This window comes from Salmo salar, chromosome 19 (assembly GCF_965601325.2).
Source record: "Salmo salar chromosome 19, fSalSal1, whole genome shotgun sequence".
NCBI classification, from domain to species: Eukaryota; Metazoa; Chordata; class Actinopteri; order Salmoniformes; family Salmonidae; genus Salmo; species Salmo salar.
This window is the reverse complement of record NC_138309.1, coordinates 31,184,024-31,209,176: the sequence shown is the minus strand read 5'-3', so window position 1 is coordinate 31,209,176 and position 25,153 is coordinate 31,184,024. Positions and strand designations below refer to the sequence as shown.

Genomic DNA, 25,153 nt, shown 5'->3' with positions numbered 1-25,153 from the left:
ATAGTGTTATTGTCAAATAGTGTTATTTGACATGTACCTTTTTTCACACGCAAAGACCCAAACGGCGTTCCATAGTATGTCATGAAGCTAATAGCAGTGATGCTATTACTGTGGAACTCCGGTAGGGCAACATCTGAAAAATAGCGCACTTGTTAGTGTGTACCGGTGCTCGACCAGTCACGAAAGCTAACATCATCCCCGACAGAGAACGGTTTACTGTCAAGGGCAATGAATTCCATTATCGTGGCATTAATGGATTTCACCGTTGAGTTGTCTTGCTGAAATGTTCTTACTCTTTCAAATGACTGCTCGAGTTGTTGACTGCTCGATCCACACAGCAGACATTGAGGGCTAGGTTAGGTGTAGGGCAACATTTTATGTGGCGTCATTACATCATGTACCCATGTTATATAGGTATGCACGTCAGCTTTGACATCGGTTTTGCACATCGGCGTGAAACTAGACATCGGGCCGATACCGATGTTGGCATTTTTAGCTAATATCGTCCGATTCCGATATGTTCACCGATATATTGTGCATCCCTTAAAAAAAGGCATGCATGGTTTCTTGCCTTACTGCACACTAGCTGGGCATCATTCACAAGTGACAATATAGTAGGCATCATTCACAAGAGGTAGGCACATTCATCTTGTCTTTACATATACTAAATAATATTTAGAATGGACCATTATCATGCACCTGTCTCAGAACAGGGGCATATACAATTTCTAAAGTCATCTATGCACTTAAATAGCAAATGGAGGACACATTTCCAGTGATTCAACTTCATGCCAGGCAGGCTGGCATGAAATTGTTGTGAAGAGAAGCAAGGTGCTTAATATTAGGAAAGTTGAGAAATAAATATAGTAAACCTAGCCTATAGAAAGCTAATGGGATAGCCTCTATCAAAACTCAGTTTTTTCCCCCCGCAAAAGCATAGCCTATAGAAATGTTGCGCAACATGAGCTCACAAAGTGTTTGATTTTCAAATACATTTGCATTGATTTAGTAATTACAGGGACAACAGAGTGCTGAGTACCAGGCAGTTAGCACGTTTGGTAGCCTACTAATGACCATCAGCAGCATCAGAGTTTGGAGAAGCCTAATTACCATGACTAAACGGTCAAGTGGAATTTGAATAAGGTCATTACTCATGACCTCCAGTGTGGTGGTAAAACAGTCACCATAACAGTGTTACATGCTGACCACACCAGCGTGAGTGTTGCAAAATAAATGTGCACATACAATCATTGCACCCACACTGCTCACAAGCGTCTACGTAGCCAGGCGCTAAAATAGAACTTGGTTATATTTGTGGCGCTTGACGTGCTGCAAGTCCCGCCTCTCCCATCTACTCATTGTTTTTAGGAACATATACCCACGTGGGTGATTGGACCTCAGTTCATCTTTCACACTACAATGCAGTTGTTAGTGGAAATGCACCTTAAAGTTGCTTGTCAACCGCCAAAGGTTGCCAACCGCCAAAGTCAAAAGAAGACAAAGCCTGAAGGAGGAGAGATTTCTAGAAACAAACTCTGTTTACCCTTTTATCTGTGGATGAATTAGTTTTATTAACAACCCAATGTTTATATCCCAGAACAAATTAGCTAGCAACAGCAAGCTAATTTTCCATAAATGTTTAATGCTTTTTGATCGGTCCCCAAATTAATATAGTTGATTCAGAGTTCGTTTTGATATTTCAACCTGTGTGTCCTGATCGCGTCTGGTGTGGGCAAAATCAACATATGTGCGCGAGCGGTCTGGTCAGATATGTTAGGTGTAACATCAAAGTCTGGTACAATCATTGTGCTGCATAATATGAATTTATGATGAGTTTTTGTACCCATTTCAAGATACTTGGTAGCAAAGATTAAACCACTGATTGCACGAGGGAATCAGGTGCTGGTGCCTGCTGTATGACCTACTCTGAATAATGTTTCCTAATGTATTCCTGTTCAAGACAACACCAAAATAACGGTTGACACTTCATTCCTTTTTTAGTTCCAGGTGGTCTACTCAATGGCTTCAGTTTAGAGAACTTGGCTTGAGTTAAACATTGCCTCTGTGCATATTTGTTGAAGGAGAAATGCAGTTTTTTCAAACAGCTAGAGCTGAGGAAACCTATACATCCCAAATGGCACCCTATTCCATTTATAGTGCACTACTTTTGACCAAGACCCATAGAGTTCTGGTCAAAAGTAGAGCATTATGATGTGAATAGAGTGCCGTTTCAGGACTCATCCCTGTGTACTTTGGGCCATTGAAGTGTCACCGTTTGAAACCATGTCCGTCTCGTCAAAAGCACCCTGCTTTTCGTGGCAATGACGAGCAAAGTCACGACACGCTTTACTGAACACGTGGCATAATCATATGAATGACCTTGTTTACAAGAGAGGCCCTTAAGGAGGTAGCCTGGCTTTTAACTTATTACAATCAACTAGGGTGATTAGGCCATGCCAAGTGGTGTTTGGAAATTGTGGGCTGGAGCGTGAATGTTTTGTCCACAAATGTTTATTCTCCAAATCATAAGTGGACTTCAATAGGGACAAGGAAAGACAATGACATCAGGCTGTGTATGTATCAGGCATCTCAGAGTAGGAGAGCTGATTTAAGTTTAGCCTTTTAGATAACAATGAATAAGATTACATGAACATGGGACCTGATCCTAGATCAGCACTCTTACTCTGAAAACATACGGACTCAGAAATATGACTAATTCCATGTACTAGGTATCTTTAAGATCAACAAGCATTGCGACTAGACAACTTCTCTTAATGACATGTCACACATACCACACAGTTGTGGACATATTTAATCTCTCCCTATCCCAGTCTGCTGTCCCCACATGCTTTAAGATGGCCACCATTGTTCCTGTACCCAAGAATGCAAAGGTAACTGAACTAAATGACTATGGCCCCGTAGCACTCACTTCTGTCATCATGAAGTGCTTTGAGAGACTAGTCAAGGATCAGATCACCTCCACCTTACCCATCACACTAGACCCACTTCAATTTGCTTAATGTCCCAATAGGTCCACAGATGACGCAATCACCATCACACTGCCCTATCCCATCTGGAAAGGAGGAATACCTATGTAAGAATGCTGTTCATTGAATGCTGAGCTATAGTCAACACCATAGTACCCTCCAAACTCGTCATTAAGCTTGAGGCCCTGGGTCTGAACCCCGCCCTGTGCAATTGGGTCTTGGACTTCCGGACGGGCGGCCCCCAGGTTGTGAAGGTAGGAACAACATCTCCACTTCGCTGATCCTCAACACTGGGGACCCACAAGGGTGTCCACCAATGACTGACTCACTGTCCACCAATGACTGCGTGGCCAAACAACTCCAACTCGATCAGTTGCAGACGACACAACAGTAGTAGGCTTGATTACCAACAACGACGAGACAGCCTACAGGGAGGAGGTGAGGGCTCGGAGTGTGGTGTCAGGAAAATAACGTCTCAATCAACACCTACACCACCCGATGTTACAGGAAGGCCAAAAAGATCATCAAGGATAACAACCACCCGAGCCACCGCCTGTTCACCCCGCTACCATCCAGAAGGCGAGGTCAGTACAGGTACATCAAAGCTGGGATCGAGAGACTGAAAAACAGCTTGTTTTTCAACACCATCAGACTGTAAAATAGCCATCACTAGCACAGAGGCTGCTACCTACATAGACTAGAAGTCATTGGCCACTTTAAAAAAAAAGGAACACTAGTCACTTTAAATCGGTTTATATACCTTGCATTACTCATCTCATATACTGTATTCTATACTATCTATTGCATCTTAGCCTATGCCGTCCTAAATTGCTCATCCATATTTTTATATATTCTTATTCCATTCCTTTACTTAGATTTGTGTTTATTAGGTATTTGTTGTTAAATTGTTAGATATTACTTGTTAGATATTGCTGCACTGTCGGATCTAGAAGCACAAGCATTTCGCTACACTCGCAATAACATCTGCTAAAACAAGCCTACATCTGCTAAACACGTATATGACAGGATGGCTGACATTTTACGTGCTCCTAACCAACTGTGATTTTTTGTTAGTATTTTTGCGTTGTTTGTAACTTATTTTGTACATAATGTTGCTTCTACTGACTTATGACCGAAAATAACTTCTGGACATCAGAACAGCGATTACTCACCTCAAACTGGAAGAAGCTTCTTCTCTTAACGAGTCCAACGTGAGGATATACTGCTTTCTTGGGAACAGGCCCAAATCTCTGTCATTTGCGTGAAGAAAAGACAGAGAAAAAGGGGGCCTAGGTCAGGCTGCCTTCTGAGAATTCGTAGGCGAGCGAGTAAACCCCAACTGCCATCCGTTCTATTGGCCAACGTGCAATGAAAAATAAAATCAATGACCTATGATCAAGATTATCCTACCAAAGGGACATTAAAAACTGTAATATCTTATGTTTCACCGAGTTGTGGCTGATCGACAACACGGATAATATAGAGCTGGTGGGATTTTTTTGCACCGGCAGGACAGAGAAGCTACGTCTGGTTGACAAGGGGTGGGGGTGTGTGTATTTGTCAATAACAGCTGGTGCGCAATGTCTAATATTAAAGAAGTCTTGAGGTATTGCTCACCTGAGGCAGAGTACCTTATGATAAGCTGTAGACTGCACTACTTACCAAGAGAGTTCTCATCTTCTATTCTCCTGATTCTTGCTTACAAGCAAAAACTATAGCAGGAAGTACCAGTGACTCGCTCAATACGGAAGTGGTCAGATGACGAGGATGCTACGGTACAGGACTATTTTGCTAGCACAGACTGGAAAATGTTCCAGGATTCATCCAATGGCATTTTGGAGTATACCACCTCAGTCACCGGCTTCATCAATAAGTACATTGACGACGTCGTCCCCACAGTGACCGTACGTACATATCCCAACCAGAAGCCATGGATTACAGGCAACATCCGCATCAAGCTAAAGGCTAGAGCTGCAGCTTTCAAGGAGCGGGACACTATTCCGGACGCTAATAAGAAATCCGGCTATGCCCTTAGACGACCATCAAACAAGCAAAGTGTCAAGACAGGATTAAGATTGAATCCTACTATACAGGCTCTGACGCTTGTCGGATGTGGCAGGGCTTGAAAACTATTACGGACTGCAAAAGGAAACCCAGACGCGAGCTGCCCAGTGACGCGAGCCTAACAGACGAGTTAAATGCCTTTCATGCTGGCTTCGAGGCAAGCAACACTGAAGCATGCATGAGAGCACTAGCTGTTCTGGACGACTGTGTGATAACGCTCTCGGTAGCCGATGTGAGCAAGACCTTTAAACAGGTCAACATTTACAAAGCCGCTGGCCAAACGGATTACCAGGACGTGTACTTAAAGCATGCGCGGACCAACAAATGTCTTTACTGACATTTTCAATCTCCCTGACCGAGTCTGTAATACCTACATGTTTCAAGCAGATCATCATAGTCCCTGTGCCCAAGGAAGCGAAGGTAACCTGCCTAAATGATTACCGCCCCATAGCACTCACTTCGGTAGCCATGAAGTGCTTTGAAAGGCTGGTCATGGCTCACAACAGCATCCTCCCGGATAACCTAGGCCCACTCCAATTTGCATACCGCCCCAACAGATCCACAGATGACGCAATGTCAACTGCACTCCAACCTGGACAAAAGGAACCCCTATTTGAGAATATGGTTCATTGACTACAGCTCAGCGTTCAACACAATAGTGCCCACGAAGCTCATCACTAAGCTAAGGACCCTGGGACTAAACACCTCCCTCTGCAACTGGATTATGGACTTCCTGACGGGCCGCCCCCAGGTGGTAAGGGTAGGCAACAACAGGTCTGCCACGCTGATCCTCAACACTGGGGCCCCTCAAGGGTGTGTACTTAGTCCCCTCCTGTACTTTCGGTTCACAACTCCAACATTAAGTTTGCTGATGACACAACAGTGGTAGGCCTGATCACTGACAATGATGAGACAGTGTATAGGGAGGAGGTCAGAGACCTGGCAGTGTGGTGCCAGGATGACAACCTCTCCCTCAATGTGAGCAAGACAAAAGAGCTGATCGTGGATGAAAGGAAAAGACGGGCTAAACAGGCCCTCTAACATCGACGGGGCTGTAGTGGAGCGGGTCGAGAGTTTCAAGTTCCTTGGTGTCCACATCACCAACAAATTATCATGGTCCAAACACACCAAGACAGTTGTGAAGAGTGCACGACAAAACCTTTTCCCCCTCAGGAGACTGAAAAGATTTAGCATGGGTCCCCAGATCCTCAAGAAGTTCTACAGCTGCACCATCGAGAGCATCCTGACCTGTTGCATCACCGCCTGGTATGTCAACTACTCGGCCTCTGACCGTAAGGCAGTACAGAGGGTAGTGTGTACAGCCCAGTACATCACTGGGGCCAAGCTTCCTGCCATCTAGGACCTAAATACTAGGCAGTGAGAGATGAAGGCCCCAAAAAATTGTCAAAGACTCCAGTCACCCAAGTCATAGACTGTGCTCTCTGCTACTGCATGGCAAGAGGTACCGGAGCGCCAAGCCTAGGACCAAAAGGATCCTTAACAGTTTCAACCCCCAAGCCATAAGACTGCTGAAAAATTAATCAAATGGCCACGGGACTATTTACATTGACACCCCCCCCCCATTTGTTTTGTATACTTCTGCTACTCGCAGTTTATCATCTATGCATAGTCACTTCACCCCTACCTACATGTATAAATTACCTCGACTAACCTTTACCCCTGCACATTGACGCGGTACCCCCTGTATGTAGCCTCGTTATTGTTATTTTATTGTGTTAAAACAAAAGTTTTAAATTATTTGATAAATATTTTCTTAACTCTTTCTTGAACTGCACTGTTGGTTAAGGGCTTGTAAGTAAGCATTTCACGGTAAGATCTACACTTGTTGTATTCGGCGCATGTGACAAATAGTTTGATTTGAATAAAATTTTATTTGACATGAGGCGAACAACTATGTCAAGCTGCCCCATAAGAAAAGCCTTGATGTACTTAAATATTACTTTCTTACACTGCGTCCAAAAGGGCACCCTATTCCCTCTATAGTGCACTTAGTTGTGTGCTATGTAGGGAATAAGATGCCATTTGAGATGCACTCTTAGTAAATCTAGACCCCTGCTGAGTAATAGTTATTTTTCCCACTGTTGATCAAAGTACATCGACCACACAACCACGGGAAACGGCTTATGCACCCCAGGGCAAGAGACTAATAACCATTATGATAATATGATCATAGTAATGATATACATATTACATAGCGAAGAACAGAAATGACAGCAATCACAACGAAAGGAAATCAATGTGCAGTGGTAAGGCCTATACTAGGCATTTCTTCAGGGATCTGATTTTCAGCCTGACATCAATCTGTGAGGACAGACGCTGGGCGACGAGAAGCAAGTACAGGGAGTGAATATTTAATAAATAACAGACATGAAACAAAACACGGACAGCGTCTGGACAAGGGAAACATAACGTCATTAATGCTGACACGGGGATCAAACTGAGGAATAGACCGATATAGAGGAGGTCAGGTGGGTCCAATGAAGCGCTGATGCGCGTAATGATGGTGACAGGTTTGCGTGATGATGGGCACCCTGGCACCCTCGAACGCCGGAGAGGGGGAGTGGGAGCAGGCGTGTTACAATCAGCCTGCCAGAGATTTGAACAAGGGAAATGTATACCCTTAAGAGTGATACAGTAGATAGCAATTGAGCCTGGCGGCAAGGTTGTTACCACAGTAACATAACAAAAAAGTAACAATACAAAAACATAAATAATATATATATTTTTTTAAATGCATGTTATGAAATGTATGCATTCACTACTGTAAGTCGCTCTGGATAAGAGCGTCTGCTAAAATGACTAAAATGTCAAATGTAAAAATAACTTTAAGAAATATATGTTAAGTCTATGAAGTAGCAATAGAGGTGGATGAGGAGGAAACCCTTTACACAAGTGAGAGGACGTCTCCATTTCCTGCTTGGTCATCTCGCTCGGTGGCCACCTTTGCGGCTTTCTGCACTCTTTCCCTCGCGGAGCAGCACTGGGGGGAAAAAAGCTCTGTAACGTCTTCACCTTCTCTAATCTATGTTTAGTCAAGTCACCAAAATGTATGCATACAAGGACTGGGAGAAGCTTTGTCCTGGGGGAAGTTGGTAAAAAAACAGGAAGGAGGTAAGTGGCGAAGACTGCTACAGTGTGAAGGCCTGTGATACATCATAACAGCTGATTGTTTAGAAATGGAATAAATGGATTGGAGGGATTTTCCACACTTCTAAGGAACAAGACATAAGTCAAGGAGACTCAAATAAACATAATAACACGAAATCCTCCATGACTGAGATTCCCTCTTCTTGCACATGCAATCTATCAGTGAGATCTGTCAACCTTTGAAAACGAAATATGGCACTGTGTTGCAATTTTAAAATATCCCAAATTATCTAAAATATCAGTTCCAGTTGACAGGTGACTCAAGAGTAGGCATTTAGAACTTCAGGCCATCAGTGGCAGAGCTTCAACTACTGTACAAATCCTTCATGTTCCATGAAATAACTTAATACTGCTTGATGAAAGGAGCAATGAAGGTTTCCTAGTAAGCTTTCCAATTCTTCAGACATGGGAATCAAGTAGGGCTAACATCTGCACTGTGTCCACTTAAACTATTGTTCTGGTCAAAATCTTTGTACCTGCTCGGAAAACAAGTCTGCACTAGAGTCAATTAAAAGGCCCCCTAGGGCAAGTTCCTCAGTTTTGAAATAACTGCAGTCAATACCCATTATATTTCATAAGAGTTTCACCTCCTAGGCCTGTATGACCTGCACAGCATGACCCCTCTGTGAAATTATAGAACTTGGGTCACGCAATGTACAGTAAGCTATAAGACTACGCTTATAGCAAAGCCAAGTCTAGCAGCTGCTCAGTTAAGAGTGGTTATTCAGTAGTAGTGATATCTACAAATAATATAATATGAATAGTATCGTTCAAGTCTATAAAAAGCTTTTTGTAGCCTTGATCCACAAGACAAGCCCATAACTCTTAAAAGCCTCAATTCAAGTGTTGTAGATAAAACATGTTGTGTTTCAGTAGCAGAGACAATTTTAGGCCTTTCAATTGTGTGGCATACAAGTATGGACCACAGATTACACTGACATACAGTGCACATGGAAAGTATTCAGACCGCTTGACCTTGACAAAGCAAAAACAGTGTTTTGAAATGTTTGCAAACGGGCCTCCCGAGTGGCGCAGTGATCTAAGGCACATCATCGCAGCGCTAGCTGTGCCACTAGAGATCCTGGTTCGAGTCCAGGCTCTGTCGCAGCCGGCCGCGACCAGGAGACCCATGGGGCAGCGCACAATTGGCCCAGCGTCGTCCGAGTAAGGGGAGGGTTTGGCCGGCAGGGATGTTCCTGTTCCAGTGCGCACTTGTGCGACGGGACAGGCGCAATGCATGCTGACACGGTGGCCAGGTGTACGGTGTTTCCTCCGACACATTGGTGCGGCTGGCTTACAGGTTAAGAGGGCGTTGTGTCTAGAAGCAGTGTGGCTTGGAGGTATTTTGTTATAGAGGAAGCATGGCTCTCGACCTTCGCCTCTCCCGAGTCCATACGGGAGTTGCAGCGATGGGACAGGACAGTAATTACCAATTGGATACTACGAAATTGGGTTGGGGAAAAAAGGGTAAAAAAAGAAGAAAAAAAAAAGTTTACAAAAAAGTATTAAAACTGAAATATCACATTTTACATAAGTATTCAGACCTTTTACTAAGTCATTTGTTGAAGCACATTTGTCAGCGATTACAGCCTCAAGTCTTCTTTGGTATGACGCTACAAGCTTGGCACACATGTTTTTGTGGAGTTCCTCATTCTTCTTTCAGGTCTCTCCAGAGATGTTCGATCGGGTTCAAGTCTGTGCTCTGGCTGGGACACTCAAGGACATTCAGAGAATTGTCCTGAAGCCGGACTTGCTCTGGACTAGTCTCCCAGTCCCTGCCGCTGAAAAACATCCCCACAGCACGATGCTGCCAACACCATGCTTCAACGTAGACAGTGCCAGGTTTCCTACAGAAGTGATGCTTGACATTCAGGCCAAAGAATTCAATCTTGGTTTCATCAGACCAGAGAATATTTGTTTCTCATTGTCCGAGTCCTTTAGGTGTCTTTTGGCAAAGTCCAAGCGGGCTGTCATGTGCCTTTTACTGAGGAGTGGCTTCCGTCTGGCCACTCCACCATAAAGGCCTGATTGGTGGAGTGCTGCAGATGATTGTCCTTCTGGAAGGTTTCCCATCTCCACAGAGGAACTCTGTGAGAGTGACCATCTGGTTCTTGGTCACCTCCCTGACCAAGGCCCTTCTCCCCTGATCGCTCAGTTTGGTCAGGCGGCCAGCCAACTCTAGGAAGAGTCTTGGTGGTTCCAAACTTCTTCCATTTAAGAATGAATGAGACCACTGTGTTTTGGGGGACCTTCAATGCTGCAGACATTTTTTGGTACCCTTCCCCAGATCTGGGCCTTGTCACAATCCTGTCTCGGAGCTCTACGGACAATTCACTCAACCCCACGGCTTGGTTTTGCTCTGACATGCAGTCAACTGTGGGACCTTATATAGACAGATCTGTGACCAATCAATCAATAGAACGTACTAGAGGTCGACCGATTAATCGGAATGGCCGATTAATTAGGGCCGTTTTCAAGTTTTCATAACAATCGGTAATCGGTATTTTTGGCCACCGATTTGCTGATTTTTTTATAAAAATGATTATATATATTTTTTTTTACACCATTATTTAACTAGGCAAGTCAGATAAAGAACACATTCTTATTTTCAATGATGGCCTAGGAACGGGGGTTAACTGCCTTGTTCAGGGGGGATTCGTTTTTGCCACCTTCGGTTACTAGTCCAACGCTCTAACCACCTGCCTTACATTGCACTCCACAAGGAGCTTGCATGGCAGGCTGACTACCTGTTACGCGAGGGCAGCAAGAAGCCAAGGTAAGTTGCTAGCGAGCATTAAACTTATCTTATAAAAAACTATCAATCTTAACATAATCACAAGTTAACTACACATGGTTGATGATATTACTAGTTTATCTAACGTGTCCTGCGTTGCATATAATCGATGCGGTGCCTGTTAATTTCTCATCGAATCACAGCCTACTTCGACAAACGGGTGATGATTTAACAAGCGCATTTTCGAAAAAAGCACTGTCGTTGCACCAATGTACCTAACCATAAAACATCAATGCCTTTCTTTAAAATCAATACACAAGTATATATTTTTAAACCTGCATATTTAGTTAATATTGCCTGCTAACATGAAATTGTGTCACTGCTCTTGGGTTCATTGCGAACTAATTTGCCAGAATTTTACGTAATTATGACATAACATTGAAGGTTGTGCAATGTAACAGGAATATTTAGACTTCGGGATGCCACCCGTTAGATAAAATACGGAACGGTTCCGTATTTCACTAAAAAAATAAACGTTTTGTTTTCGAGATGATAGTTTCCGGATTCGACCATATTAATTAGTATTTATTAGTATTTCTGTGTGTTATTATGTTATAATTAAGTCTATGATTTGATAGAGCAGTCTGAGCGGTGGTAGGCACCAGCAGGCTCGTAAGCATTCATTCAAACAGCACTTTTGTGTGTTTTGCCAGCAGCTCTTCGCAATGCATTGCGCTGTTTATGACTTCAAGCCTGTCAACTCCCAAGATTAGGCTGGTGTAACCAATGTGAAATAGCTAGCTAGTTAGCGGGTGCACGCTAATAGCATTTCAAACGTCACTCGCTCTGAGACTTGGAGTAGTTGTTCCCCTTGCTCTACATGGGTAACGCTGCTTCGAAGGTGGCTGTTGTCGATGTGTTCCTGGTTCGAGCCCAGGTAGGAGCGAGGAGAGGGACGGAAGCTTTACTGTTACACTGGCAATACTAAAGTGCCTATAAGAACATCCAATAGTCAAAAGGTATATGAAATACAAATCGTGTAGAGAGAAATAGTCCTATAATAACTACAACCTGAAACTTCTTACCTGGGAATATTGAAGACTCATGTTAAAAGGATCCACCAGCTTTCATCTGTTCCCATGTTCTGAGCAAGGCACTTAAACGTTAGCTTTATTTCATGGCACATATTGCACTTTTACTTTCTTCTCCAACACTTTGTTTTTGCATTATTTAAACCAAATTGAACGTTTCATTATTTATTTGAGGCTAAATTGATTTTATTTATGTATTATATTAAGTTAAAATAAGTGTTCATTCAGTATATGCAATTGTCATTATTACAAATACAAAATGGCCAATTAATCGGTATCGGCTTTTTTTTGGGCCGTCCAATAATCGGTAACGGTGTTGAAAAATCACAATCGGTCGACCTCTAATGTCAAGTTGGTCAAATGAAAAAATCTAATGAAAACAGAAATGGGACAAGTTAGGTATGAAAACGTCCAAGTCACCACTGAGGCTGTAGAGAGAAGGACAAATTAAATAAACCGTATACTGTACCTTTGTCTGCTTACTGCAGGGGAGCCACCGCTGACATCGTGATGCATCTGAATGCCGCTGTGAGGGAGGGGGAACCAGGAACCAGACAAAGTGAAAGAAAGAAAAAAGAGGAAGAGAAAGAAAGCTGCAATTACAGCACCATTACTGGCTGTGTTGTAGTTAACCCAGATGCTCTCTCTCACACTAGCAGGCACAGACTGACAACAGCAGCCTTCCTCATCAAGATAATGTTTCCTCCTGGAGCTGACAAGTAGCCATGTGACCGGAGTCAGTGACTCGACAATGAGTCAGAGACTTGACACACACACACCTATGAACACATTTTTAGTCACAATTGAATACCTTATAGGCCCTAAACTTAGAGGCAATCTGCAGTTCAAACAATAATAAAGTGGTTGCCCCGGCGCTGTTTTGGTAAACAGATGAGGGATGGGGCTGGAGAAATGTAACCACTCTCAAATTCATAGACAGAACTAAGGATGTAAGGACTGACCATCTATGATATCAACAATATAGTTTTAATCATGTTGAGGCTGTACAGTGTTTGGTTTACAATTGCATTGTTTACAAACAAAGTAAAGCAAGCTTATATTATTGGTTCTAAAGGGATACGACAGTTGAACTAAGCCCATGAGGCATTTCTAAGTTATATACTTCAAGAATCAACGGTATAAGTAAATAAAAAATGTATGTAGCATATAAATGTTATACCAGTAACTTGAACTTCTCAAAAATAACACTTACTTCCTTGTAATAGAACAAGGCCAGAGTGATGGAGTCGTTTAGCTAATCTTGCGTGAGGAAAAACTTCACCTTCCCAGCAGACTAATATACAGGATAATGTGACCCTGTATCAGGAAATACCTGATACATCAAATCTTATTCGTTACATTCGGTAAATACAACTGGTGTAGACTTTACCGTGAAATGCTTGCTTACGAGTAAAACAATAGTAACACATGAGGAATAAGATAAAATACAGAATGTCGCTATATATATATATATATATATATATATATATATATATATATATATATATATATATATATATATATATATATATATATCTCAAAAAAATAAAAGGGAACACTTAAACAACACATCCTAGATCTGAATGAATGAAAAAATCTTATTAAATACTTTTTTCTTTACATTGTTGAATGTGCTGACAACACAATCACACAAAAATAATCAATGGAAATCCAATTTATCAACCCATGGAGGTCTGGATTTGGAGTCACACTCAAAATTAAAGTGGAAAACCACACTACAGGCTGATCCAACTTTGATGTAATGTCCTTAAAACAAGTCAAAATGAGGCTCAGTAGTGTGTGTGGCCTCCACGTGCCTGTATGACCTCCCTACAACGCCTGGGCATGCTCCTGATGAGGTGGCGGATGGTCTCCTGAGGGATCTCCTCCCCGACCTGGACTAAAGCATCCGCCAACTCCTGGACAGTCTGTGGTGCAACGTGGCATTGGTGGATGGAGCGAGACATGATGTCCCAGACGTGCTCAATTGGATTCAGGTCTGGGGAACGGGCGGGCCAGTCCATAGCATCAATGCCTTCCTCTTGCAGGAACTGCTGACACACTCCAGCCACATGAGGTCTATCATTGTCTTGCATTAGGAGAAACCTAGGGCCAACCGCACCAGCATATGGTCTCACAAGGGGTCTGAGGATCTCATCTCGGTACCTAATGGTAGTCAGGCTACCTCTGGCGAGCACATGGAGGGCTGTGCGGCCCCCCAAAGAAATGCCACCCCACACCATGACTGACCCACCGCCAAACCGGTCATGCTGGAGGATGTTGCAGGCAGCAGAACATTCTCCACGGTGTCTCCAGACTTTGTCACGTCTGTCACATGTGCTCAGTGTGAACCTGCTTTCATCTGTGAAGAGCACAGGGCGCCATTGGCGAATTTGCCAATCTTGGTGTTCTCTGGCAAATGCCAAACGTCCTGCACGGTGTTGGGCTGTAAGCACAACCCCCACCTGTGGACGTCGGGCCCTCATACCACCCTCATGGAGTCTGTTTCTGACCGTTTGAGCAGACACATGCACATTTGTGGCCTGCTGGAGGTCATTTTGCAGGGCTCTGGCAGTGCTCCTCCTGCTCCTCCTTGCACAAAGGCAGGAGGTAGCGGTCCTGCTGCTGGGTTGTTGCCCTCCTACGGCCTCCTCCATGTCTCTTGATGTACTGGCCTGTGTCCTGGTAGCGCCTCCATGCTCTGGACACTACGCTGACTGACACAGCAAACCTTCTTGCCACAGCTCGCATTGATGTGCCATCCTGGATGAGCTGCACTACCTGAGCCACTTGTGTGGGTTGTAGACTCCGTCTCATGCTACCACTAGAGTGAAATCACCGCCAGCATTCAAAAGTGACCAAAACATCAGCCAGGAAGCATAAGAACTGAGAAGTGGTCTGTGGTCACCACCTGCCGAACCATTACTTTATTGGGGGTGTCTTGCTAATTGCCTATAATTTCCACCTGTTGTCTATTCCATTTGCACAACAGCATGTGAAATGTATTGTCAATCAGTGTTGCTTCCTAAGTGGACAGTTTGATTTCACAGAAGTGTGATTGACTTGGGGTTACATTGTGTTGTTTAAGTGTTCCCTTTATTTTTTTGAGCAGATATATATATATAGAGTACCAGATCAATGTGCAGAGATATTTGAGGTAGATACAGTGCCTTCAGAACGTATTCACAACACCTCATAATGTCAAAGTGGAATTATGTAAAAAAAGAAAAGAAAAAAAGTTTACACACATTAATTTGAAAAGTTGAAATGTCTTGAGTCAATAACTAAATGTGCTTAAAAAGACCCATAATAAGCTGCACAAATACTGTCCTACATAATTTAATGACTACCTCATCCCTGTACAAAATGATCTGTAAGGTCCCTCTCTTGAGCAGTGAATTTCAAACAGATTCAACCAAAGACCAGGGAGGTTTTCCAATGCCTCGCAAAGGGCGGCACCTATTGGTAGATTGGCAGACACTGAATATCCCTGTGAGCATGGTGAAGTTAATAATTACACTTTGATGGTCTATTATTTAGGGATGCACGATATAAAAAAAAGATTGGAATCGGCAGATATTAGCTGAAAATGCCAAAGTCGATGTGCAAAACCGATGTCAAAGCTGATGTGCATACCTATATAACGTAGATAGATGACGTAATGACGCCACAAAAAATACAGCGTGTGTGTGTTTGAACTATAACTGTACTAGAAAGCTTAAGGCCGCTACAATATGAAATATCGGTATCGGGTTTTGTGGCAAGGAAAATATTGGATATCGGTATCGGACAAAAATGTAAAATCGGTGCCTCGCTAGTACAAATAAACCCAGTCACTTCTAAAGATACTGGCGTCCTTCCTAACTTAGTTGCAGGAGAGAAAGGAAACCACTGATTTCACCATGAGGCCAACGGTGACTTTAAAACAGTTACAGGGTTTAATGGCTGCGATAGGAGAAATGATCAACAACATTGTAGCTACTCCACCATACTATCCTAATTGACAGCGTGAAAAGAAGCCTGTACATAATAGAAAATATTCCAAAACCTGCATCCTGTTTGCAACTAGGCACTAACGTAATAATGCAACAAAAAAATCTGGCAAAGCAATTCACTTTTTGTCCTGAATACAAAGTGTTATGTTTGGGGCAAAACCAACACAACACATTACTTAGTACCACTCTCCATATTTTTAAGCATGATGGTGGCTGCACAATGTTATGAGTATGCTTGCAATCGTTAAGGACTTGGAAGTTTTTCAGTAAAAATGTTTTTTTTTATGGAATGGAGCACAGGCAAAAATCCAAGAGGAAAACCTGGTTCAGTCTGCATTCCACCAGACACTGGGAGATTAATTCACCTTTCAGCGGGACAATAACAAGGCAAAATCTACACTGGAGTTCTTAACCAAGGAGACAGTGAATAGTCCCGAGTGGCCGAGTGACAGTTTTGCCTTAAATCTACTTGAAAGTCTACGGCAAGACCGGAAAATGGTTGTCTAGCAACGATCAACAACCAATTTCACAGAGTTTGAAGAATTTTTTTAAATAATAAAATGTGCAAATGTTGCACAATTCAGGTGTGGAAAGCTCTTAGAGACAAACAAAGACTCACAGCTGTAATCACTGCCAAAGTTGCTTCTACAAAGTATTGACTCGGGGATGTGAATACTTACAGTACCAGCCAAAAGTTTGGACACACCTACTCATTCCAGAGTTTCTTTATTTTTACTATTTTCTACATTGTATAATAGTTTTGATGTCTTCACTATAAAATAACACATGAAATCATGTAGCAACCAAAAAAGTGTTAAACAAATCAAAATGTATTTTATATTTGAGATTCTTCAAAGTAGCCACCCTTTGCCTTGATGACAGCTTTGCACACGCTTGGCATTCTCTCAACCAGCTTCATGAGGTAGTCACCTGGAAGGCATTTCAATTTACAAGTGTGCCTTGTTAAGTTCATTTGTGGAATTTCTTTCCTTACTGTGTTTGAGCCAATCAGTTGTGTTGTGACAAGGTAGGGGTGGTATACAGAAAATAGCCCTATTTGGTAAAAGACCAAATCCATATTATGGCAAGAACAGCTCAAATAAGCAAAGAGAAACGATAGTCCATCATTACTTTAAGACATGAAGGTCAGTCTATCCGGAATTGCCCACACACGACAACTGCAATGAGTCGTTTCCACATCCTCAAAGGATATTGGGCAACGATATCCTGGCAGATCAAATTGCTTCATTTTAGATTAGATGAAAGCAGCTAATATCGGGGAGGAAATCTCGACATCTACATTTTAGAAATGGGGTTTTAGAGAAGTAGCTTTTTCTATATGCCATGGATGTGGTTTTGGTATAACTTAGTGCTTCTGAGATGCGGAAATGACTGCCATCAGGCTACATTGTAGTCCAGAGGCATAGTACGTTACCTCCATGAAGAGAAACAGAACTATCAATCCCATTAACTTCAAACAATTCCACATAAGTCAGCTAAGGGAGTGGATTATACAAGTTTTGAACAAAGTGTGTAGTAATTTGAATCTGAACACTTATCCACTTGGCAGTCGGTCAAACAACAAGCATTCCACATCAGCTTATATGAGATTTAGTCCTAAAGAATTGCCTGTGACTATGGGTAACAAAGCTCTATGTTAACATGCGTGTGTGTGTGTGTATTGGTGTCCATGCATGATTGTTTGTCAGTGGGTAAATAATTATGTGCTCACAGGGAGTCAGTCAAATGACAGTTTTGGGGAAAGAAACGCAAAGCAAAAGCCATAAAAAGTTAAAACTATAGAGGCCACCTTAAAGACTGGGGTTTTCCTTTGTTCCGATCGTGCTCTGGAAATATCATTTATCCATTGGGAACTGTGGTCAGTCCTATAAAAAGCGGTGTGAGCTTCTTTGGATTGTGGCGGACGATGAGCAATTGAGCATTGTAAGCCGTTTTACCTTGGCCACCAGACAGTAGCCTAATGCTCAACAGATTGCTGTTTCCAATTCAAACTTTCTTCCTCTGTAACACAGCCAACTACACGCTCTTCCTCAGTTCCAAAAGAAAAACAGCATACATACTGTATTTGCTAGCGGAAATAGTTGTGGTGAGCTACAGCATCGTCCAAACCAACGCTGGCTAAAGTGACTTAAATTCTGTAACTGGGGAAAAACATGGGCTGTGATGATACCAGTATCTCAATATATTTTCCCATGACAAAAAGGAAACATTGTTTCCTTGACACGATACTAATGAGTATGGTGATACTGGTACCACCTCAGCCCTAGCAAAAACATGAACATCAAACCAACAATATCAATCAACTAGTCTAAATAACAGATTAAAACTCCTTACTGAAGCAGATTCCCTCCTGCTTCCTGTCATTTCGATTCCTGTTACTGCAAGTCCAGAGACGGAGACGCCCATTGTAAAATGTAGATTTTTGTGGAAATTAACCATTTCTTTGATTAGTGCTTGGGGTTATTGTTTTACTGGAAGATCCACTTGTGGCCAAGTTTCAGCCTTCTGGCAGAGACAACCAGGTTTCTTTTGACGCCAAACCCACCACTGGTATATGGCCAAAGACCTCTATATTCATATAATCTCACCGGAGCACAGGTTCCAATCCAAGTGCCAATGCAGTTTTGCAAACTCCAGGCATTTACATTTGTTGGTTGCTCTCTAGGGATGTAACGATTCACTGATACGCATTGGTCCCAATTAAAATGTTTAAGATACATTGGTCCGCGGACCCCAAACCGATACAATTGTTGCACGCATCATTCAGAAAATCGATTCAAGCCTTACAAATCTCAGATTCACACATATATTCCCATCTGCCTTCCAAAAATAGCTCATATTTTCTGACAACCGATAAGCTCTGACCAAAGCAAGGTAGGCGGCCTGTTCCTGATCTTGCACATTTGCGCGGCACCTTCTGCATTCAAATGCTAAAATGGCTTCATAAAAGTAAGCTACCCGAGGACAACTCTCATCTGGCTATAACTGTTGAACGTGGCTTACAATAGATTTTATTATGGTTGTTCAGGTTCACCATCAGCAATAGTTTTGGTAGTTTTGGTTTAAACAATCAGTGTATATAGTCATTTTTAGATATACAGGGTAAAGTCGAAAATGTCATAATGAGGACATCAATCACTTTTGTGAGGCGCACTGCATGGCTGAAGCGAGAGAAGATCACTCCGTAAACATTTTCCAAACAGTCAAAACGATTTTGAGATTTTACCCTAAGCAGTGCAATGTATACAGTACCAGTCAAAAGTTGACACCTCATTCCAGGTTCTCTTTATTTGTATTATTTTCTACATTGTAGAATAATAGTGAAGACATCAAAATATATTTGAGATTCTTTAAAGTAGCCACCCTTTGCCTTGATGACAGCTTTGCACACTCTTGGCATTCTCAACCAGCTTCATGAAGTAGTCACCTGGAATGCATTTCAATTTACAGGTGTGCCTTAAGTGAATTTGTGACCCGATTCAGGAAACTAGGCGTATGTCTCAAGTCACGACTTCACAGGAGAGCCGTTTGAAAGGAAAATATTTTATCAAAATGCGTTTTTTGGCAGAAATGCCTTCTTGAACATGTGAACTTTCATGTGCCTTAATAAAACTCGTATCGCTAAATACTAATAAAATTGTTAAATTATGAGCCTTGTTAGTTAAGCCACATAAAAGATAGCAATCTTCCCACTAGCCATGATTGGCTGATATGAGAGGGCTGGACATGCTGAGAGAGGATTAGTCTGCCATAGAAGCTCTTCAATCTGTGTTGGTAATCCTGTCTTTTTTTTTATGTATTGTGTAGTGGAGCTGCATAAGTGCGGCTCCCCACTTTCTGGAGGATCAAGTTTTGAAATCCGTGGAATTAGAGTATGATATCTAAAGAGATGGCGGAAACACCTGTCTCCGGATTACATCTTTAAACTAAGGGCAACCATGGCATGTCATTACTGACAGGGAGACGTCAATGCACAATGATCTACACAGGTACGATATTCTAGCGTTAGCTAGCTAACGTTACATTTTCAGATATTACACACTCATTTTCACAGAATGTGGTTTAATTTCAAAAGTGTACTGTTAGCTAGCTAACATTGGCTGGCTTCCTAGCTGATGTTATTATTCGTTTCCCAGAGCCATTTGCTGTTCTAGTTAGAACCTAATAATGTTAGCTAGCTAACATTGAACATGGTTGGTTAGCTCCCAGCACTGTGGCATTGTTGGCACTGTTCATTGTTGTTTAACTAGCTAACATTAGCTGGCTGACTCGTTGGCTAACGTTGTGAACTTGCACTTTGTTTACCTAGCTAGGTACATTGTTTACCTAGCTAGCAAGCTATATGCCTTAAGCTAAAGTGTACTTTTAGCTAGCTAGCTAACGGTAGCTGGTTCCCTAGCTAAAATTCATTTTCCCAGTGCCGTGTGCTGTTCTAGTTAGAGCCTAATGTTAGCTAGCTAACATTTAACATGGTTGGTTAGCTCCCAGCACTGTAGCATTGTTGGCACTGTTTATTGTTTAACTAGCTAATGTTGGCTGGCTGGCTTGTTAGCTAACGTTACGTGACGTATGTACAACACCCATTGAATATGGCCGGTGTCAGGAAACTTCTGCAAAAAAGCGTAATGAAATTGTTGCCAGCAGAACTGGTTAGGCTGTTTTCATTTAATCCAGAGGTAAACAAATCGTCGGCCAGAGCGTCAAGTGTGCGCGTTGAGAGTGAAACGAGATGATGGGGCTAAAGCTTATGGTGAGAACGATGCTGAAATGGGTGCAGACAGAGCTCTTCAATAGATGGCAAAACATTCAAAGGTGATTTTCTAAAAAGTGAGTTTACAAGTTGATCAACTTACAAAGCAGAATTACTTTCCCATTGTTACTAAAATACTGTGTATGATATACCATTTTCTAGCTCTGAGTCTCTACTTTTATATAATGTAAAAAACACCATTTCAAATATTGCTACATTGGACCGAATCCAGGTGGTGAGTCACATTAGTGGAATTTCTTTCCCTCTTAATGCGTTTGAGCCAATCAGTTGTGTTGTGACAAGGTAGGGATGGTATACAGAAGATGGTACTATTTGGTAAAAGACCAAGTCCATATTACAGCAAGAACAGCTCAAATAAGCAAAGCAAAACGACAATCCATCATTACTTTAAGACATTTAGGTCAGTCAATCCGTAAAATATCAAAGAACTTCGACAGTTCAAGTGCAGTCGCAAAAACAATCAAGCGCTATGATGAAACTGGCTCTCATGAGGACCACCATAGGAAAGTTACCTCTGCTGTAGAAGATAAGTTCATTAGAGTTACCAGACTCAGAAATCAGCAATTAATTGCACCTTAGATTCCAGCCCAAATAAAAGCTTCAGAGTTTAAGTAACAGACATCTCAACATCAACTGTTCAGAGACTGCGTGAATCAGGCCTTCATGGTTGAATTGTTGCAAAGAAACCACTACTAAAGGACACCAATAAGAAGAAGAGACTTCCTTGGGCCAAGAAACACGAGCAATGCACATTAGACCGGTAAAAAATGTGTCCTTTTGGTCTGAGTCCAAATTAGATTTTTGGTTCCAACCGCCGTGTCTTTGAGACGCAGAGAAGGGGAACAGAGGATCTCTGCATGTTTGGTTCCCACCATGAAGCATGGAGGAGGTTTGATGGTGTGGGGGTGCTTTGCTGGTGACTGATTTGTTTCAAATTCAAGGCACACTTAACCAGCATGGCTACCACAGCGGTACGCTATCCCATCTGGTTTGGGCTTAGTGGGACTATCATTTGTTTTTCAACAGGACAATGACCCAACACACCTCCAGACTGTATAAGGGCTATTTTGGCAAGGAGAGTGATGGAGCGCTGCATCAGATGATCTGGCCTCCACAATCCCCCGACCTCAACCAAATTGAGACAATTTGGGATGAGCAGAGTGAAGGAAAAGTAGCCCAGAATAAAAGTGCTCAGAATATGTGGGAACTCCTTTAAGACTGTTGGAAAAGCATTCCAGGTGTAGCTGGTTGAGAGAATGCTAAGAGTGTGCAAAGCCGTCAAAACAAAGGGTTGTTACTTTGAGGAATCCAAAATATATTTTGATTTGTTTAACACATTTTTGGTTATTACATGATTCCATGTGTTATTTCATAGTTTTGATGTCTTCACTATTATTCTACAATGTAGAAAACAGTAAAAATAAAGAAAAACCCTTGAAAGAGTGTGTCCAAACTTGACTGTGTGTGTGTTGTGTTGTGATATATATATATATATATTTTTTTATCTTTCTCATTGGCTTTGTCATAGCTACATTTTGTCAAATTATAAATATTGATACATTACTAGCTCAAACAAAATCCCCAAAAATGACAAGTTAATTAGTGGGTGATTTCAGAACCAAAGTGGGTGGACAAAACAGGCTACATTGCAACTCCTAATCTGATGGTGGTAGATGCCTAGTCTCCCTTATGGTTTAGCTATGGAATGCCGTTTGGGTCTTTGCATGTCAAAAAAGTTACATGTCAAATAACACTATTTGACGTGCCAAATAAGGTTGTTGACCAGTCAGGACCTGAATATGACTGCACGTCACAATAACACATTAATTAATTTACGTAGTTATTACACAATCACTCGTATTTCATATGTCACAATGATTCATTGATATGTATGCCATGACGCTGGTAAAGTTGTCTCGCGCACCTACAGTGCTGGTCATAAAAATAAAAAAAACCTAGCTAGCTCATGGATGCAAACAATGTTCCCCAAAAACATAGCAAAATGACAATCTGTTTCAGTAGCGTCATCTAAAATAACCCTAATTTCTAAGACAGTTCTTATTTGATTAATGGTGGTCGGACCCATCCATGTGAAGCTAGCCACAATAAGCTAGTCCACAATAGTGGACTTTGCGGCTAGCCTTCAAAATAAGTGTAATTGACAGTGATGCAAATTATTACAAATAGTACAATTATGCCATAATTGAATAGCTCATGCTAAACGAGGTTGGAATGTTATATAAAATCTACAAAATACAATTAGTTAATTTGACAAATCTGTTGAAATCACACTGGATGTATTATACTTTAGAATTGCATTGGGGGCATACTTATTTCACTGTACAGCCTTACCTATGGATTGTGGCTCAATGACAGTCTACTCAGTGACACCCAGAGAACGTTAGCGTCATAGCTCTTATTGCGGGACTCTGAAACAACTGAATTGAGCCACATTTATTGTCAACCTATGTGTTTTGAACACTATTCCCGAGGAAAAACAAAACCGCGTGGATATTGGAGTCTCATAACTCTGAGGAGGACGTTGGGGAAAAAATATATTGGGTATGGAGTAGACTGATACCCCATTTCATTGATCCCCAATCCTTCGGTAAGGCTGTACAGTGCAATATGAATGTCAATACACACAATAGGCTGACTGAGGAGGTGATTTCACACAGTCACAGTCCCGCGATAAGAGCTACAACGCTAATATTTGCGTAAATGCTTCACAGTTGTATTCTGTGGGTGTCACCGAGTAGACTCATACCCCATTTCATTGCTTCACAGTCCAACATTGTTTAACATGATCTAGTCTAAATATGGCATGATTCCACCAATTGTAACCTTCTGCCTCACTTTCAAAGAGGTACTTCTTTTTTGAAGGAAAACCGCAAGTGCCTCTAATCCTTAAAAAATAAAGTATTTTACCTTTAACTAGGCAAGTCAGTTAAGAACAAATTCTTATTTTCAATGACGGCCTAGGAACAGTGGTTTAACTGCCTTGTTCAGGGGCAGAACAACAGATTTTTACCTTGTCAGCTCGGGGATTTCATCTTGCAACCTTTCGGTTACTAGTCCAACGCTCTAACCACTAGGCTACCTGCCGCCCCTAATCCTTATTGGGGCAAGCGTCAAAACACATAACCCGGTCCGGTCGAGCCTCACTATCCAGATGAAACTAGCTGGCTGCTTATAACGTTAGCTTTGGGCAACAGGGTTAAGTTATTTAGCTATTATTTTCATGAACTGAAATTCAATTTCAATAGGCGAACAACAATACTTACAAGGATTCCTAAATCATTGCTAAGAATAATGAAAATGACTGCAGTTTCTACTGGTCATTGTTTTCAGGCTGGTTGTATTGGTGCTAGCTAGCTAGCTAGCTAGCTGCCCCAGAAGTTGCGGTCAAACAAATAATTCTTTATTATCATCATCATCATCATCATCATAATCATCAACGCGGTATTGTATACACATCGTTCGTGGGCGGTGTTTGCAGACTTTTCTGTACAGCTTTGACAGTGCTACTGATAGTGGTGGCGCTTGGCTTTCACGTGCAAATTCAGAACACACAACATTCTATAATAGAACAGTATTATTTGTCATGTCAAATTAAAAGCTTATTTGACCCGTCAAATAGTGTTATTTGACGTGCATATTTTCTGACACGCAAAGACCCAAACGGCGTTCCATACTTAGCTCCGGTTTCTACAGAGTACATTCAGTGGCAAGAAAGTATGTGAATCCTTTGGAATTACCTAGATTTCTGCATAAATTGGTAATCAAATTTGATCTGATCTTCATCTAAGTCACAACAATAGACAAACATAGCGTGCTTAAACTAATAACACACTATTGTATTTTTCTTGTCTATATTTAATACATTTTAAACATTCAGTGTAGGTTGGAAAAAGTATGTGAACCCCCTAGGCTAATGACTTCTCCAAAAGCTAATTGGAGTCAGTCAGTTAAGATTGGAGATGTTGGTTAGAGCTTCCCTGCCCTATTACATTTTTTTTAGTTTGCTATTCACAAGAAGCATTGCCTGATGTGAACTATGCCTCGAACAAAAGAGATCTCAGAAGACCTAAGATTAAGAATTGTTGACTTGCATAAAGCTGGAAAGGGTTACAAAAGTATCTCTAAAATCCTTGATGTTCATCAGTCCACAGTAAGACAAATTGTCTATAAATGGAGAAAGTTCAGCACTGTTGCTACTCTCCCTTGGAGTGGCCGTCCTGCAAAGATGACTGCAAGAGCACAGCGCAGAATGCTCAATGAGGTTAAGAAGAATCCTAGAAAGTCAGCTAAAGACTTAAAGA

At 41.8% G+C, this 25,153-nt stretch overlaps 1 protein-coding gene across 2 annotated transcripts in view; it reads right to left on the bottom strand.

The window, feature by feature from the left end:
* Nucleotides 1–25,153, bottom strand: part of LOC106578671 (anion exchange protein 2) — a 118,435-nt gene that overhangs the window by 62,867 nt on the left and 30,415 nt on the right. The window contains exon 2 of one of the 2 annotated variants that reach the window (XM_014157741.3): nucleotides 12,514–12,570. The exons of the other annotated variant lie outside the window; for it this stretch is intronic. The gene's annotated coding sequence lies outside the window, so the exon portion shown is untranslated. The remainder of the gene's footprint in view (nucleotides 1–12,513; nucleotides 12,571–25,153) is intronic. 2 annotated transcript variants of the gene reach the window in all.